This window comes from Procambarus clarkii, chromosome 56, assembly GCF_040958095.1.
Source record: "Procambarus clarkii isolate CNS0578487 chromosome 56, FALCON_Pclarkii_2.0, whole genome shotgun sequence".
NCBI lineage: Eukaryota > Metazoa > Arthropoda > Malacostraca > Decapoda > Cambaridae > Procambarus > Procambarus clarkii.
The window spans coordinates 5,632,394-5,651,645 of record NC_091205.1 but is presented as its reverse complement, the minus strand read 5'-3'; positions in this window follow the sequence as shown (position 1 = coordinate 5,651,645).

Sequence of the window (19,252 nt, the reverse complement as noted above, 5' to 3'; positions counted from 1 at the left end):
AAGAGGCCGAGTATGGGTGTTCCCCGGCCGGTGAATGTTACAGAGCAAGCAAGAGCTCTTACCCAGACACCGGGAGCACAGCAAAACAGTCTGCCCCAAACAGTGCCAGTGAACCAGACGAATGCGTGGGTAAAGGAGTCACCTTTACTTAGGCAGGCTCCAGCAACAAGCAGCCACGCCACCACTCAGGACTCCGGCAGTGACAGTGTAACGGTGAGTGAAGTGGCTACTGTGGCTCAGAAAGAGGGTCATAATGATACGGTTAAGGAAGTGTGGGCTGAACTTAGAAAAGTTGGTGAGTTCCTCCAAAATCTTGGGCAGAGAATCGAGTCCATCGAGGCTAAATTAAACGTTCAGGAAGTCAAGGAAAATCACAAAACGGTGAAGGATAGTCAGGATATAGTGGTTGAGGACAATAATGAAATATTGAGTGATGAAATTAAGGAAAGTGAAGTGTGGGTGAATGATGGTAGTCGTAGTGAAAGGAAGAACCCTATAATTACACATAAAATGAAGGAATCATTTGGGCCAATAATGGACGTCACAGGACTGAAAAAATCTCTTGAGAATCGCAATGTCGCTTTTACTGGGGAACTTGGGAGGAGGTGGGAGATGTTATACAAGGTATGGCTATCATTTAGTGAACTTATTGGGGATGACTTAGACAGTGAATTGATTAATAATGGATCACCCTAGACTGAAAGTGTTGTCATGGAATGTTAATGGTTTAAGAAACAGGGTTACAGATGTTCATTGTTATGTGATGGGAAATGATATTGATGTTGTAGCTCTCCAGGAGACAGGGGATAGGAATGAAGGCATATTGAAATTAAATGGCTATAAAGGGTTTCACCTCTTCGCCGCAAATAACATCAGAGGCACGTCAATTTATGTTAAGAACTCCATACCAGCAGAGTTAGAACCGCCATCAAAAACGCAAGGTATAGAGAGTGTCTGTGTTAAATTGTCATTAAGGGAAGGGGAATTTATTGTAGTTAATTTGTATGTATCCAGGAACTGCTTCGACGCTAACTATTTACCTGACTGCATTTATACTAATCCTTCACTGGTCATTGGGGACCTTAATGCTCGGCACACAAGCCTTGGGTCAGTGGGTAGTATTAATGCTAATGGGGTCAAGTGGTTACAGTTTCTACAAGATCATCCAGATACCTGTCTCTTGGGAAACAATGAACCAACTCACATCAGGGGAGGACGGCTTGACTATGCCTGCATTTTAAACTCTCAAGGGATTATAGGGGAGGCTCGGGTTGTTCGGGAACTACTTAGTGACCACTTTGCCTTGAACGTTGAATTACCACTGGGGAAAAAACAAGTCCACTTTCAAAGGAAAAGGCTAAATATTAATAAAGATATGAAAAATTATTTTATTCAAAATATGGGAGATTGGTATCAACATTACACGCCGCTCTGCGTTGATAGTTTTTACGAGGATATGGTCGAGAACATAGAGAAATTAGTACAGAGGGAAAATAACGGGGGCAGGGGAAGCAAGACGCACGGACCTAAGAAATTTAAATATTCCAATGATCAGCAAGTCAAGGGGTGGGAGAGAATGCTACGGAGTGCGCATAAAGAATGGTTAAAAAATGGAATGAGGGATGAAGAGAAAAATACAATGTTGGAAGTGGCTAGGGAATGCAGTCAGGTGAGGAAGGAGGCACGGGACAGATACTGGCAAGAATTTGCTCAGTCCATTGGTAATACTAAGAACCTTAAAGACATATGGAGAGCAGTAAACAAAATCAGGGGTTGTAAGACCAAATTCATTGCTCACTCAGATCCAGGGAAAGTTGCTAATGAGTTAGTAGATAAATGGGCAAGTGCTGCTGGTATGGAGTCCTTACCTGCAGACACAAGAGTCACCATTGAGTCATGGGAAAATATTAGAAATGGAGTAACTTTATGTGCCTTAAATACAAGATCTATAACATGCACTGAGATAACTCACGATGAGCTACTGGATGCTATAAAAAGTGGCAGCTCTACTGCTCCGGGAAAAGATGGAGTAACGTATGACATACTTAATTATTTAGCCGGTATGAAACCTAATCCCTTACTTGATTTGTTTAATATGAGTTATAGAGAGGGAAAGATACCAAGAAAATGGAAAGACGCTGTCATCATTCCTATCCCTAAGTCAAACGGAGGCTACAGACCTGTCTCCTTAATATCCTGCTTTTGTAAAATGATGGAAAGGATTTTGTTAAATAGGCTACTCTTCCTTGTAGGTGATAACATGTCCAGTAATCTCTTTGGTTTTATCAAAGGCAAAAGTACTGCGGATTGTCTCTTAAAGTGTTTGTCTAATGTGGATGACAATTGTAGAGTTTTTGTTGATCTACAAGGAGCATTTGATAAAGCCAATGGGGAAGTAATCTTATACGAATTAGCCAATCTGGGAATAACAGGGAGATTGCTACACTGGATAAGGGATTATCTACAAGGCAGAAAAGGTCAGGTGTATTACCAGGGATACATGTCTGAGGAACGGAGGTTTCAGTTAGGTACCCCACAAGGGGGAGTATTAAGTCCCACCTTATTCAATGTATTAATGAACAGATTAGCATCAGAGATGTATCCTCCAGGGGTCACGACGATCATATATGCTGATGACATTCTTATACAAGGCACTTATGGGAACAAAATTCAAACTGCTCTTAACATACTTGGTACAACCTGTCACAAGTTAGGCTTAGTTATAAATGCAGATAAAATCAAATACGAGTATAGGAAACGAAGAAATATAACACTTACTCTAAATGGTGTGGAACTGAGCCGTGTACAGAAGTACAAGTATCTGGGCATGTATGTTGGATACACATGTGAGAGTAAAAATGCTGAAATAAATCATATCAGCACCTTATGTAAAGCCCGTCTGCATCCTCTAAAAGCACTGGCTTTTTCTGGTAAAGGTGTTGGGGTACCTATCTTGCGGATGTTATACATAAGCACTGTTCGGTCCCTGATAGACTACGCAGCACCCATATTGTCTTACACAGGCCAAGGCAGAATTAAAAAAATAGAGCTGATACAGAACGAGGCTATGAGGATTATTCTTGGATGTCAAAGAAATGCAATGATTGAAATAATGAGAATGGAATTAAATTTACAGAGTGTGTGTGATAGAGTCCGTGACATTAACACTAGAGTATCTATTCGTTTCATGCGGAGAAAAGGAGGGGATAAGCTGTTTGAGAGCGTTCAGACCTGCTTGAGTGACGTATACACTTCCAGGAAACTGAGGGAGACATGCTACACGAGAGGATTAGCTCATGACCTCAGGGAATACGACGTACTTGACTGCTGTAAACCCTCTCGACAGTGTAATATGTCTGCTCCCTGGAAAGTACAGAAAATAGACGTCGAAATTGTACCCCTCAAGGTGAAAAAGATTCATCATGAACCGGGACAATTACGGTGTTTGTATGGAAGCATGATATCTCGGTTACCAAGAGGCAACAGTTTACATGTATATTGCGACGGGTCGGTGGCGGAGGATGGCAGGGCCGGGTGTGGTGTCCTAATAAGGGATTATACGGAGTTTGGGACTGTGGACAGGATAATTGAACTCCGGCTTAGTAATTATATATCATCCACACAAGCTGAACTGCAGGCCATTCTGGCGTGTTTGGAGGAAGTACGTCATGACGACAAAAATGTTTTTGTATTTGTCGATAGCCGAGGAGCACTGGAGTCCTTAAACAGTCGAAACCCAGTCTTCATGTCGATAGTGGAGGACTGTAAGAGAAGAATAACTGAGATACAGCTGAAAGGTTATAGTGTGAAATTCATGTGGATTCCATCTCATGTTGGAATAGTGCTCAATGAGGTGGCGGATGACTTGGCCAAACGTGCCACATCAAAACCACAAGTTGACATTGAATGTGAATTCACAATGAGACAAATAAGAAGCAAAATCAGAAATATTCAGGCACAGGAGGGAGTGGAGAGGAGAGACATAATGTATGAGAGTAGTCAAACCATGCAACACTACATGTATGTGAGTCAAAACACCCATTTCACTTATGGTAAAAGGAGAAATGCTTGGAGTTACTCTGTGTACATGCGGCTCAGGCTTGGGTACAAATATTACTAGGAATATGGGATAGATGTTCATGATAATGACACGAAGTGTAAACTATGTGGTATGTTAAGGTCTCACACCCTTGCCCATTATGTTCTTGATTGTCCGTTGATTAATGTATATAGAAACACTGAGATAAGGACTGTTCCTGAACAAATAGCCTGGATGTGTCACAAAGGAAAGGTTGATGATATTCTTGAGAGATATAAGAATTTTTCACCAAGATTGTAATATTTTGTTGAATTATCTGCAGGTGTCTTGCAAATTATCTATACAGTATACCTAGGTCATAAAAGTATTTGTGTGTACGTCTGATACCATACTACTTGTGAAGGAGGAAATGTATATGTTTACCTCTCAGAATGTTTGGTAATATGTTTATTTGTGATGTGTGTCTATGTATATATTAACACGTTGTACTGAATGGGGTGAGAATAGCTTGAGCTACCTCATCCCTTTGTGTGTATTTTACCTCAATAAACTTATTTCAATTTCAATTTCAACACGACATCATGAGCGTCCCTTGTGTCGGAAAAGCTTCAGTTGAGGTGACTAAACCTCTTCATATAAATTGAATATATCTATATATATATATATATATATATATATATATATATATATATATATATATATATGTCGTACCTAATAGCCAGAACGCACTTCTCAGCCTACTATGCAGGGCCCGATTTGCCTAATAAGCCAAGTTTTCATGAATTATTTGTTTTTCGACTACCTAACCTACCTAACCTAACCTAACCTAACTTTTTCGGCTACCTAACCCAACCTAACCTATAAAGATAGGTTAGGTTAGGTTAGGTAGGGTTGGTTAGGTTCGGTCATATATCTACGTTAATTTTAACTCCAATAAAAAAAAGTTGACCTCATACATAATGAAATGGGTAGCTTTATCATTTCATAAGAAAAAGATTAGAGAAAATATTCAGGAAAACTTGGCTTATTAGGCAAATCGGGCCTTGCATAGTAGGCTGAGAAGTGCGTTCTGGCTATTAGGTACGACATATATATATATATATATATATATATATATATATATATATATATATATATATATATATATATATATATATATATATATATATATATATATATATGTCGTACCTAGTAGCCAGAACGCACTTCTCAGCCTACTATGCAAGGCCTGTTTTGCCTAATAAGCCAAGTTTTCCTGAATTAATATATTTTCTCTAATTTTTTTCTTATGAAATGATAAAGCTACTCATTTCATTATGTATGAGGTCAATTTTTTTTTATTGGAGGTAAAATTAACATAGATATATGACCGAACCTAACCAACCCTACCTAACCTAACCTAACCTATCTTTATAGGTTAGGTTCGGTTAGGTAGCCGAAAAAGTTAGGTTAGGTTAGGTTAGGTAGGTTAGGTAGTCGAAAAAACATTATTTCCTGAAAACTTGGCTTATTAGGCAAATCGGGCCTTGCATAGTAGGCTGAGAAGTGCGTTCTGGCTACTAGGTACGACATATATATATATATATATATATATATATATATATATATATATATATATATATATATATATATATATATATATATATATATATATATATATATATATATATATATATATATATATATGTCGTACCTAGTAGCCAGAACGCACTTCTCAGCCTACTATGCAAGGCCTGATTTGCCTAACAAGCCAAGTTTTCCTGAATTAATTGTTTTTCGACGACCTAACCTACCTAACCTAACCTAACCTAACTTTTTCGGCTACCTAACCTAACCTAACCTATAAAGATAGGTTAGGTTAGGTTAGGTAGGGTTTGTTAGGTTCGGTCATATATCTACGTTAATTTTAACTCCAATAAAAAAAAATTGACCTCATACATAATGAAATGGGTAGCTTTATCATTTCATAAGAAAAAAAATTGAGAAATTATATTAATTCAGGAAAACTTGGCTTGTTAGGCAAATCAGGCCTTGCATAGTAGGCTGAGAAGTGCGTTCTGGCTACTAGGTACGACATATATATATATATATATATATATATATATATATATATATATATATATATATATATATATATATATATATATATATATATCCTTGAACATATAAATTAAGTTAACAATTGCTTACTTAGTTATCTTTAATTTATCATATAAGTTTATCTAATTGAACATAAGCTTTAGTGCTTAGTTAATAGTACTTAGACCACATTTAACCCTTCCACTGCTTATGTGTCCTGAGGATATTTACACCCCTGTGCGCAAGAAAAAAATTTTTTAAATTTTTTTTCGTCTTCTAAACATGTTAATTTGTGTATATTGAGCACGGGAAAAATAATACAAAAAATCTATTGTACATACCAATGACACAATTGAGTCGACAAGTCGGCCAATGACGTCACAGAGCGTGAGAGCTCATGAGTGCTGCGTCAGGCAGCCGTCACTTACGGCCGCTAAGGAGGCCTGAGTTGCCGCGAATTTATTTTCGCTGAATTATTTACAGTATTCTTGGGTCATTTTACACAATTTTTTTTTCTAGTATTGTTCCAATTATTACCACTAGACATTGTATTATAATAAAAATGGTATAAACTCACTAGGCACTCACATATTAGTGTCACAAGTATACCCACCAAAATTATATAATTTACAGGAAATATTCAATGTATTTGGGTTTTTTCAATATAAACACTAAAATTAACTTGATATGTACATTTATTTACAAAAGAATTACACATTTAATAGTCCTGGAGACTGTGATACTGTGTGAAACAGTCGATATGGCACAGAGGGACGGCACACACTTCGCACTATGCCAACACCAATTTACATTTCTCTGGTCCCTATTTGGTACTGGAACACACAACTGTAACGGTTCTATTGTTACGTAAAGTATGGTGACAATAAATACAGACACTAAGAAAATATATATATATTTAGTCGAGTATACAGAAGTATGCAGGTGATACCTTGGCGAGCAATGGTGTGAGTTGAGTGCACTGAGAGTTGGTACGGTATCTCGCAAGTGTCTGTTCTAGACCACACTGGAAAGTAGACTAGTTAATATTTGCTATTCTGCTGCTTATATGCTCGTGCAACACCTCACCGTGTTGCCCGGGCAGCGCCTCACCTCATTCATCTCCAAAGGTTGACAGGGATATTAACAATGCATTTGGAGCGAGTATATTATTGGGATAATCTACTCGCTACAGAACTCCCCCTCCCAGGGGATGAAAGGAAAAATACTTGATCAAGGAACCTAGCTGGTCGGTGAATTGTACGCCCTGCTCGCGTTGTATAACCCTCAAAGTTAACTTCCTCCTCTTTGCTGATGTCATCTAACTGGGGTCTTAGGGGTCTTAGGGTAGGAGGTCGCCCTAGATCGTGTGTCGTTGTAGGATCAGGTAGTGGTGCGGCTGATAACTGGGCTTGTAGGGTGGGAGGTCATACAGGATCATCCGTTTTCGTAGGTGGCGGTGCTGCTGGTAACTGTGGTCGAAAAGTGAACTGCGTAGTCGGCGGAGGTGTCTCTGGAGGGATGTCTGGGGCAGCGTCACAGTGTGCTGGTTTAAGGCGATCGATGGAGATGTTTACCCGCTGTCCTCGGCGTTCAATGGTGAAGAACTTCGGTGTTCGAGAAACCACTTTAAATGGTCCTTCGTAAGGTGACTGTAGAGGGCATCGAACAGCGTCGACTCTTACAAAGACATGTTCAGTTGTGTGGAGCTCATGAGGCACATATGTAGCATGAGTTGTCGGTTGGCGTGGTGGTGTAGGCCGAATGTTTGTCATGGCCGCCCGTAATTTCTGGACAAAAAGTGGGGTCTGGGGGTGTGATAAGTGGCGTCACGGTTAAGAATTCGAACGGAAGCCGCAGGCTAGATCCGTATACTAAGTCTGCTGCCGAGAATCCACTGCCCTCCTTCGTGGCCAAACGGATGCCAACCAAGACTAATGGAAGGTTGTCGATCCAATCATCAGGGCATGCTTGAGCTCTTAGGGCAGCTTTTAGTTGTCTATGAAAGCGTTCTACCATTCCGTTCGACTCAGGGTAGTATGCTGTGGTTCGGTTATGTGTGGTGCCGAGGAATTCCATAAGTTCCTTCCATAGATATGATTCGAACTGTTGTCCTTGGTCGGTGATGATGACAGAGGGGCTGCCAAAACGGGCGACCCATCCAGAGAGGAAAGCCTGGACCTCTGACTCAGCTGAGATGTTGATTAATGGGATTGCTTCCGGCCATCTGGAGAATCGATCGATGCAGGTGAGTAGATAAGAATATCCTCTTGCCGACGGTAATGGTCCAACGATGTCTACATGCACCACCTCGAAACGGTCAGAAAGTAACGGGAACTGTTGAAGAGGGCTCTTTGTGTGACGATGTGTTTTCGCTCACTGGCACTGGAGACATGAGCGAGTCCATCGTCGAACATCGGCATTGATTCCTGGCCATACGACACGCTCCGTTAGTAGTTTCTGGGCAGCACGTACTCCTGGGTGTGCTAGGGAGTGAAATACTGAGAACGTTTTCCAGCAAAACTAGGCAGGAATGTAGAGCCTAAGTGCTCCCGTCCGTGAGGTGTCACAGATTATACTTCCGCCGCCTTACATGGGAATCTCGATGAACCGGAGAGCTGTGTCAGGTGTTCGTAATTGCTGCAGATCAGGGTCTTCCCGTTGGGCCTTACAGATTATACAATAGTCCACCTGAGCTGGGTTTGTCACGACAAGGTTTATGGTGGGTCGAGACAGTGCATCGGCTAGGACATTATTAGTTCCTTTGACATGGCTGACATCCGAGGTAAATTGGGAGATAAATCCCAGGTGGTTGGCTACTCGAGGAGAGTGAGCATCACCCTTGGCCGCCAGTGCATAAGTGAGAGGTTTGTGGTCTGTGAGGATCTGGAAGTTCCGCCTCTCGAGAAAGTGCCGAAAATGTTGTATGGCTGAGTAGATGGCGAGCAGTTCCCTATCAAAAGTGCTGTACTTCTCTTTAGTGGGTGACAGACGCGCTGAAAAGAATGCAGTTGGGCGCCATTCTCCTTCAATGAGCTGTTGTAGTACAGCACCTATTGCTGTGTTTGAAGCGTCGGTAGATAAATTGGTGGCAGCGTCAGACACTGGGTGTGCGAGTAAGGTGAATTCCGCCAGCTTGTGTTTATGTCGGTGAATGCTGTCTCTGCCTGGGAAGTCCACTCCAACGGAAGACGGGACGTGAGTTTCCGACCACGTAAGAGGTCGTATAAGTGTCGCAAGATGTCCGAACAATGTGGGATTAATCGATGATAAAAATTCACCACACCAAGAAATTCTTGCAACTTCTTTGGAGTGGATGGGCGCGGGAATTCCTTGATTTCCTCGATTTTCTTCTCTAGTGGTTGGACCCTTACTGCTGACACACGGTGTCCCAAGAAATCCAGCTCTGGAACATGGAAAATACACTTCTCGGAGTTGAGCTGCAAGCCAAAGTTGCGCAGACGGGTGAGAAGGAGTCGGAGGTGTAGCAGATGTTCTGTTGGTGATGTACTGGCCACCAGCAGATCGTCAATGTAGGCGTAGCAAAAAGGAAGGTCCTTAACTATTTGGTCAATGAAGCGTTGGAATGTCTGGGCTGCAGTAAAGAAGTTCATTTCACTCATTTCGTCACCAGTATCAGGGAAAAGATCTGGGAAAGTGGGAATTATCCCACATCTCTGTTGTTAAAGTCGGGAATTTGTGGAACAAAATTTTCCCCATCACTCCACACAAACAAACCTGCTGCCTTCCGACAGTCATTAGCTGCACCACAGCGAGGAATCCAGGGACCAGGAGCTGAAGCAGGCATTGTAACAGTAGGGGCAGGAAGGGTAGATGAGGGAAAAGATTTGGAACTTGAGGGAATTTGTTCCTCATTGTCGCCATATTGTTCCATATGGCGGCTCTTGGCTGGGCGGGCAGCTGATGCGGCGAAACTTGTACTGACACTAGCAGCCGGGGTAACACTATTCTCTGATTCTTCATCACTAAAACCTGAGAAAAATCATATCATAAACGTGCAATGGAACAGATGAACGATGTGCTTGGGCGCGAGGTGGTGTTGAGTAGTAGCTGGTAACTCGTGTGGCATCCTCACCCTCGTGGCCCCAACATGTTCACCCTCATTATCCGGTGTTTTTATTTCTTCAGGCTGTGTATAGTCCTCATCTATATCTGAGTCGTCAATATCAGATTCATTAACGTCCTTGAACAATTCATTGGCAATTTCGTCTTTGGTCAAAGACAGCGGTGCACGGTGCGCTGAGCGTAGTTGCACGCTGGGTCGTGATGCGCTCACTATGGTGTCTGGCCACTAACTAGGGCCTGTGAAACAAAGGAGGCCTCCTCTAGATTTTTTTTTCAAGCTGGCGTCTGTTTACAATTGCCCCTGGCTACGGTATGGGTGACCCCTTTACACCGCGGGACATTTGCATCGTGCCTGGCACCCTTCGGCGTATATATACGCCATGCGCACGGTGGGACATGTTACTCATGGCGTATATATACGCCATGCGCAGTTTAAGGGTTAATCTCTAGAACACGCCAATAAAGGAATTACTTTACATAAATTTAATTATACTTAATTCGATGATACACTCGATGTAATCCTATAATCGCTCCTACCCGCTCGCCGTACCGTGCCTAGCCTAGGGGTCTCGACCATCTAGGTTTTAACAGAGCGACACGCAGCCTTCAGCAGCAATTAAGACTAGAGACGACTCAACCTTCACTAAGTGTGCGATCACTTAGTCGTTGAATCACTGCTAGGTAGTTTACTAGTCCGTCCCTCGGAGGCCGCAACGCCCTTCACGGATTTACGTTTTTCCTAGCGTTTTGGGTCGTCTAACAACGCCCTCGGATCGATCTCCTGGCGTCCCACAGATAAATCCGCTCAGACAGCCCACAAGGAACTGCTGTTGAGAGTATGGTGCCTCCCAACACCTCTGAATCAATTGCAATGGGTCGAGTAAGGTACCCAGTCCAATCGACTCGGAGCGGTCTCCTTAGCCAATAAATCTTAACAGCCTAACTTTCTAACTAATCCTTAATCGTATCAGCCCGCATGACCCTAAGATTCGCCAATCCCCACTCAATCGCAATGCTAATCCTGGCCCATGGCTGTCCTCCCTAGCATCTACGCACGTGTCCGAATGGCTAGACGCGTGAGCCTTTCAACAATTTCAAATAAAATTGTTGAAACCACCACTGTGCACCATTGTAACACGGAGGGGGGGGGGTGGTTCTTGTTTTCCATTCTCATGTCTTTGTCACGTGGTCCCCACGAGGCCGAGTTTTCGTTGGGCCGCAAAGCCTAATACAAAGATTAAGAGATCGGTTATTCCCTTTGATTTTAATATCTCCAAAGCTTAACGTAAGATCCAAGTTATATGTTACTAGTGGGGATCAAGCCCCAAAGTTATTTATTAGCATGATCGATCCAGACATCGATCATTGCTCAGTGATGTTGGTCTGGTGGTGGCAGCGAAAAGGCGACCCTAGGGTTTTGCTAGAAGCCTATGTCACGTCATACGGGTTGTAGAACCTTAAGTCGGTCAATCGTCTTAAGACCACGTGGCGTGGGATCGGCTCAAGTGAAAGTTTTGGGGTCCCTTGGTAGAGAGAACAGAGTTAAAATACGGGCAGAGAGAGAAAGGGGGAGAATAGAACACAAGAAACCCCCCCCCCCCCGTGTTACACTGTGGTCACAAGCTGAACAGCAGTGCTGTGAGCTCATGCTGCGTGCGTCAGGCTTGGTAGCTCACTCAATACTGAGTCCCCTCACACCCGGGAATTTGGCCCACGATTTTTTTTTTAAATGGTGTCTGTTTACAAGAGCCCTGATGAAGGTGTCGTGAACCCTGTGTATCTGCGGGCCGTTTAAATCTTGCGTAGTACTCCAAAGCATCACATGATGCGATGCACAATTTACTGCAAGTCGGTCAAAGCATCATATGATGGATGCGCAGCTTAAGGGTTAACAATTTTTGTTTCCCCTAAATTCAATCCCCGGTTAAAAATTTTCCCAAGTATTTAGTGTTTTCTTGTACATTAGGCTAAGTCCGTACATTAAGCTTTGCTATTCCCTATTGTATTAGTCTAAGTCAGAGGCGTTGTTTATGAGTGTAGTTAATCCTCTGAACTTAGGACTATATGTTGGTCGCTATAGTTAGTGAAGGAATTATATTAAGGGATAGTAATTTTCGTTGTAAATGTTTAATAGAGTTCGTGGAATATTTCTAAGTATTTTGGGATAAGTTTTCGGCTAAGTCAGCGTCGGGAAGTCGTTAACTGTAATTAATTGGTGTTCACGAGTAATGTATATGATCTGGGTATCATTAGGATTCCCCAGTTGATGCGAGTGATATTATTCTAGTTTTACCAGTAAGATGGTAGAATTGCGTTTTTAGACAGAATTTTTTGGTAGAAACGTAGGTGGAAAATTTTCTAAGTCCAGCTTGGGCTAGAATCTGTTTTTTTGGCGAAATTTAGAATTTTCATGTTTCGTGTATATTCTAGGGTCAGTATTACCCTTTAAGTGTGCCCAAGGGACGTAATTCTGTTCTTAAGCATTAAACAGTGATAATTACATTTTTGCCGAATTTAGTTATTTTCGAGGAAATCGTGCTGTCATTTTTGTACGAGTCCAAGTGAGGTGAAAACCTCGGATTTTGACGAAAAGTCGAATTCGTGACTGTTGAAACCGCTCGAGATGTCAGTTTTGTTTTGTATACAGCGTTAGTACTAAATAACAGCGTATTTATGTCTGGGAACGAGAAACCCACTTTTGCGAATTAAGGGAGTTTTGCGATATTTAGGGTGATAGATTTTTTTCCGGCTGCAGAAAAATTGGCAGAGTCCAGCATTGAGTAAAAACGCAGTTTTTGGTGAAAATTCAAATTTTGGCAAGCAAAATATATGTCCTGGGTGTCTATATTAATCGCTAGAGCGGTTTATTAACGTAAAACTAGTTATTTTCCTTCAGAATAAAAATTGTGATTTTTCAGCGTTTAAGCGAAATAGCGTGGGACTTAGTTTTTCTTTTCAGTGCAGCTGGTCCCGCTCCATCAGTCATCAGTGGCCACGCTGCTTACGTCAAGTGCGTCTAGTGTTCAAGTACAGTAAATATTCTTTATGTAATCCATCACGAGTGCTGCGCGTTAGTTACTGTTATCATTATAATTGTTTTACATAAATTAGATTCTTTAACTTTTTTTAACGTAAAGGACATTGCTTTCAGTAATAGGACTGCGGGCTATTTCACGGTCAGACACGAGTGCGGGGCAGACGCTCAATCATTGCACTCACATCAGCGATTCTCTCGATTAATCGTTGTATTTCCTATTTTGGGAATTTCGTTGGTTTTCGCTTAGAAAGAGTTGTGATTTTTTTTTCTTTGTGTAAGATCACGGTTGTAGTGAATCCGGGTCGACGGGGTATTAAAGGATAATTACAAGAGACATGGAACACCAGGAATCACAGGACATGTTTAACCCAGACAGTGACCAGTCAGTGGGGACCAGTGGGAGTGAAAGTGTAGAGGACAGCTCCTCTTCCGACACCACGGGGTGACGTCAGCTCAGGTAGCTCAGCGGACGTCCCAGGTGGGGTTAGTGGGACTTAGGCGACGGGGTCAAGGGTTCTGCATGGGACTGGGCAGTCGAGGGTATCTTCCCATTCCAGTACAGATACGATTATTGACATGAGTGGGAAGTCTCGCGAGGATTCGTCCCAAGAGTGGGGGGAGCCGTCTTGGGTTCCCCCACAGACAACATCGACGCCATACCAACAGGGCATACAGGGAGCTGGACAGGGGACATCAGTTAGTACGGTAGGACGTCCGACTTCGTTCGGTAGAGAACATGGCCAGCAACCTGTTCAACGTGAACATGAACAGCCACACCAACAGCAGGAACTACTCCACATAACACCAATACCACAACACCTAGGTACACCTCATCTGTCACTACAACAACCCCAACCCCAACCCCACCTCCTATACCAACCCCATCCTCAATTCCCATACCAACCCCATCCTCATTTCCTATACCAACCCTAACCGCCATTCCTATTCCAACCCTTCCCAAGTTGACTCTGCCGACACTCAGAGGTACGGAGTTGCCGCTTAATAAGGTGGAACGCAACCGCCGAGTGAAAGACTGGCTTTGACAGATTAGTACGATGCTGGAGGCTGTCCCAGAGGATAGTTTGAAAATTACTCTCGCTATGGGGGCTTGCGTGGACATAGCCGGTCCACTAGCGAGAGTGACTGAGTTTCAGCACCTGACGACTTGGCCTCAGTTTGTCCAAGCGATTAGGGACAGATTTAAAGAAAAGGTGTCAGAAGATGAGGCTCATATGTACCTGCAGTCACTTAAGAAGGATGACCGCAGCACTATCAAAGATTTCGGGACACTATTGAAGAGTAGGGTTGACGATCTCACTACGGAACTGGAAATAGATTCGCGTCAGGCAGAGCGATTAGCTAAACAATTGTTCTGCAGAACGTTACCTTCTGCTATGGGGCCATTTTTAGTTGCGGAGGGAGCGTTTGTGAGTTATAAGGAACTAGTCCAACAGGCCGCCACAGCCTTAGACAGACAGATGCGCATGGAGACGCCGGGCACTCAGTTGTCACCATACGTAGAGGCCTTAAGTAAAGGCGAGGGAGCCAAGCCGAGTAACTGTGGCGCGGGTTCATCATGCGGGAAGCAGCCCTCAGCTGCACGTTCAAGCCACCCTGCGCGGGGTACCAACAGAGACCCGCGGAGGTGTTACTCCTGCGGGAAGCGCGGACATATACAGAGGGACTGTAAAATCACTACTACGAAAGAATGAAAGAAGGCTCCTAGTGATGGTAGGCCTACTTTTGAGGTGAAAGTGGAAGGTGTGAGATTGACAGCTTTTGTTGATACAGGAAGCCAGGCAACTGTAATTAAAAGTCAGCCTCCAGCAATTTTAAGTATGCACGCCTTAAACGTTGCGCAAAGACATTAACAGCGGTCAATGGGGAAAAGATTGAGATCGTAGGTCAAGGTACAGTTAATTTTGAGATTGATGGGGAATTGCAGCCTCACACCTGTACAATCGTAGAGAACCTTGATTTTCCGGGTCACATCTTAATGGGAACTGATTTTCTGTCGCGATTTGATTATTCCTTGTCTGCTCAAAAAGGGGCTAGGAACTGCAGGTTGCAGTTGGGACAGACTTCCTATCCAGTAGAGATGATCGACCATCCCCCAGTTGTAGCTTCAATTACGAGGAAGCAAAAATATAATGCGCACTATCCAAAATTGATTTTTAAGTCTCTTCCAGACACAATTAAGAGGTCTTGTGCATTGCACGCATTGACCAAACAGAGCTGCCCACCACATTGTTAAATTTATTAAAGTAGCCATGGGACGTCACATACAACCGGGTACCACCCTTCAGGTGGCTGGGAGATGTGATAGCTTATTAATTCCTCATCACTTAATTGTACCTTACCTTGAGGTTACCTTGAGGTGCTTCCGGGGCTTAGCGTCCCCGCGGCCCGGTCGCCGACCAGGCCTCCTGGTTGCCGGACTGATCAACCAGGCTGTTGGATGTGGCTGCTCGCAGCCTGACGTATGTCACAGCCTGGTTGATCAGGTATCCTTTGGAGGTGCTTATCCAGTTCTCTCTTGAACACTGTGAGGGGTCGGCCAGTTATGCCCCTTATGTGTAGTGGAAGCGTGTTGAACAGTCTCGGGCCTCTGATGTTGATAGAGTTCTCTCTCAGAGTACCTGTTGCACCTCTGCTTTTCAACGGGGGTATTCTGCACATCCTGCCATGTCTTCTGGTCTCATGTGATGTTATTTCTGTGTGCAGGTTTGGGACCAGCCCCTCTAATATTTTCCACGTGTAAATTATTATGTACCTCTCCCGCCTGCGCTCAAGGGAGTACAGTTTTAGGCTCTTTAGTCGGTCCCAATAGTTTATATGTTTTACTGAGTGGATTCTAGCAGTAAAGGATCTCTGCACACTCTCCAGGTCAGCAATTTCTCCAGCTTTGAAAGGTGCTGTCATTGTCCAGCAGTACTCCACTCTAGAGAGCACAAGCGTTTTGAAAAGTATCATCATCGGTATAGCATCTCTAGTGTGAAAAGTTCTTGTTATCCAACCTGTCATTTTTCTTGCAGTTGTGACGGCTACTTTATTGTGTTCTTTAAAGGTAAGGTCTTCCGACATGAGTACACCCAGATCGTTTACATTGCCTTTTCGTTCTATGTTATGATTTGCCTGAGTTTTGTACGTGGTTTCCGTTTTTATATTTTCATTTTTTCCATAGCGCATGAGCTGGAACTTATCTTCGTTAAACATCATATTATTTTCTGTAGCCCATAGAAAGACCTGATCTACATCTGACTGGAGGTTTGCCGTGTCCTCTATGTTGCCAACTCTCATGAAGATCTTAGTGTCATCTGCAAAGGATGCTACAGTGCTATAGGTTGTGTTCTTGTCTATGTCCGATAAGAGGATGAGAAAAAGTACTGGAGTAAGCACAGTACCCTGGGGGACTGAGCTCTTCACGGTTGATGGGCTGGATTATATTTTGTTGACTATTACACACTGGGATCTGTTGGTCAGGAAATTGTAGATCCATCTGCCTATTTTTCCGGTAATTCCTTTTGAACGCATTTTATGTGCAATAACACCATGGTCACATTTATCAAAAGCTTTTGCGAAATCTGTGTAAATTACATCAGCGTTTTGTTTGTCTTCCATAGCATCTAATGCCATATCATAGTGGTCCAGCAACTGCGACAGGCAAGAGCGCCCTGTTCTGAAACCATGTTGTCCGGGGTTATGGAGATGCTGTGGTTCCATGTATTGTGTGATCTTACTTCCTAGCATTCTCTCAAAATTTTTTATGATGTGCGATGTTAGTGCTATAGGTCTGTAATTTTTTGCCTCTGCCTTATTTCCTCCTTTATGAAGTGGTGCTATCTCTGCTGTTTTTAGTATATCAGGAATAACTTCAGTATCTAGGCTCTGTCTCCACAGAATGTGGAGGGCCTGCGATAGTGGTTTTTTACAGTTCTTTATGAATATGGAGTTCCAAGAATCCGGGCCTGGTGCAGAGTGCATAGGCACACTGTTTATGGCTTTTTCAAAATCCAGTGGGGATAGGGTGACGTCTGATATATGATTTGATGTTGGTATCATATCCATGAAAAATTCATTTGGGTTATCAATCTTTAGTGTGTTTAATGGCTCGCTGAAAACAGAGTCGTACTGCTTCCTCAGTAGCTCGCTCATTTCTTTGTTGTCATCGGTGAAAGTTCCATCTCCCTTTCGCAGGGGCCCGATACTAGATGTGGTTTTTGATCTTGATTTTGCATAGGTGAAAAATATTTCGGATTTCTCTCTATTTCACTGATGGCCTTTTGCTCTCTTTGCCTCTCCTGGGTTTTGTATGATTCTTGTAGCTTCCGTTCAATTGTTTCTATTTCTCTACCTAACCTTCTTCGCCGTTCTTGAGATAGGGTGCGACTCTCAAGTTGTTCCGCGATTCGTTTCCTTCGCCTACATAGGGAACGACGTTCCCGTTCCAATCTGCATCTCTTCCTTTTTTTTCTTATGGGTATGCGGTTTGAACATATTTCTAGTGCTACTGAGCTTATTTTTTTCCAGGCACTGGTTCAGGTTTGCATTATCTAGCTGTTCTTCCCAGTTTATTTCTGTGAAGTCCTGGTTTATTTGCTCCCAGTTTATCAGTTTATTATTGAAGTTGAATTTGCTGAAATCTCCTCCACCGGGAATCTGGACTGGTTTTGAAGGTCTACTCCCCATGGTTGTCATAACTTCAATTAAGTTGTGATATGAGTAACAGGTATTTGTAATCATTATGTTCCAGATCAATTCATCATTATTAGTGAAAATGAGGTCCAGCGTGTTCTCCTTCCTAGTTGGTTCTACTATTTGCTGGTTTAAGGCAAACCTGTCGCACATCCGTAGCAGGTCATTTGCATGTGCCTGTTCATTTAGGCTACTTCCTGGTATTCTTTCTGATATTACTGTATTAGCCAGGTGCTTCCATTTCAGATGCCGTAGGTTGAAGTCCCCAAGCAGGATGATGTTCGGAGCTGGATTTGTGAGGTTTTCCAAGCAGTGTTCTATTTTCATTAGTTGGTCTTTAAACTGCTGAGGGTTTGCCTCCGGTGACCTATATACAAGGACAATAACTACATTTAGAATCTCTAGTTTGATTATCAGCGCTTCCACCATATCATTTGAGGTGTTTAGCAGCTCAGTACAGATGAGTGCGTCTTTGATGTAGAGGCTGACCCCACCCTGAAGCCGGTGTTTCCTATCACATCTGAAAAGATTGTACTCTGAGATCCATATTTCACCATCATGGTAGTCCTTTGTGTGGGTTTCTGTTAGGGCTGCAAACACTGCATTTGCCTCATGAAGGAGACCATCTATAAAGTGAACTTTGTTGGATTTGCGTGTTTTTATACCCTGGATGTTGGCAAATATAAATGATGTTATCGTGTTAGTGGAAGTGCTGGAAGCCTTACTTGGTGTTAATATCTGAGGCTCTGGTAAGGAGGCCACTGTGTTTGTGTCCAGGGTGTGTTATTTTGGAAGTGATGTTTTGGTAGTGTAGTGGTTTGTAGTGCTCCATAAAGGTGCACTTATTCCAGTTGTCAATCTTTCACACAAGACGTTTCGCTTCAGGGCAGGTGATAGGGTATCTCAGGGAACCATGGTGGAGGACACAGAAATCTTTCACCATGAGTCAGCTGAGACGCCAACCGTCACTACACAATGTAGTGCATTGAACATGATAGATACGAAAACAGCATCCAACGTACAGTATGGGACGAGAAATATTGCACGGAATGTGAAAGAAGTAGAAAAATTAATTTCAGCACTTGATTTGCAAGATGTTACACAGGCGGATAGGAAGGTACTGAGAGGAGTTTTGCGAAAATTCCTGAAATTATTTGCGACATAGGATGACCAGATTGGTCTCCTTGATAAGATCGAGCACACCATTCCAACTGGTGATCATTTGCCTGTGTACACGAGACAGTGGAGGTTGCCGGAACAGGCAAAGAACGTTATCAGGGAGGAGTGCCAGAAAATGTTGAGACAGGGCGTGAGAGAGC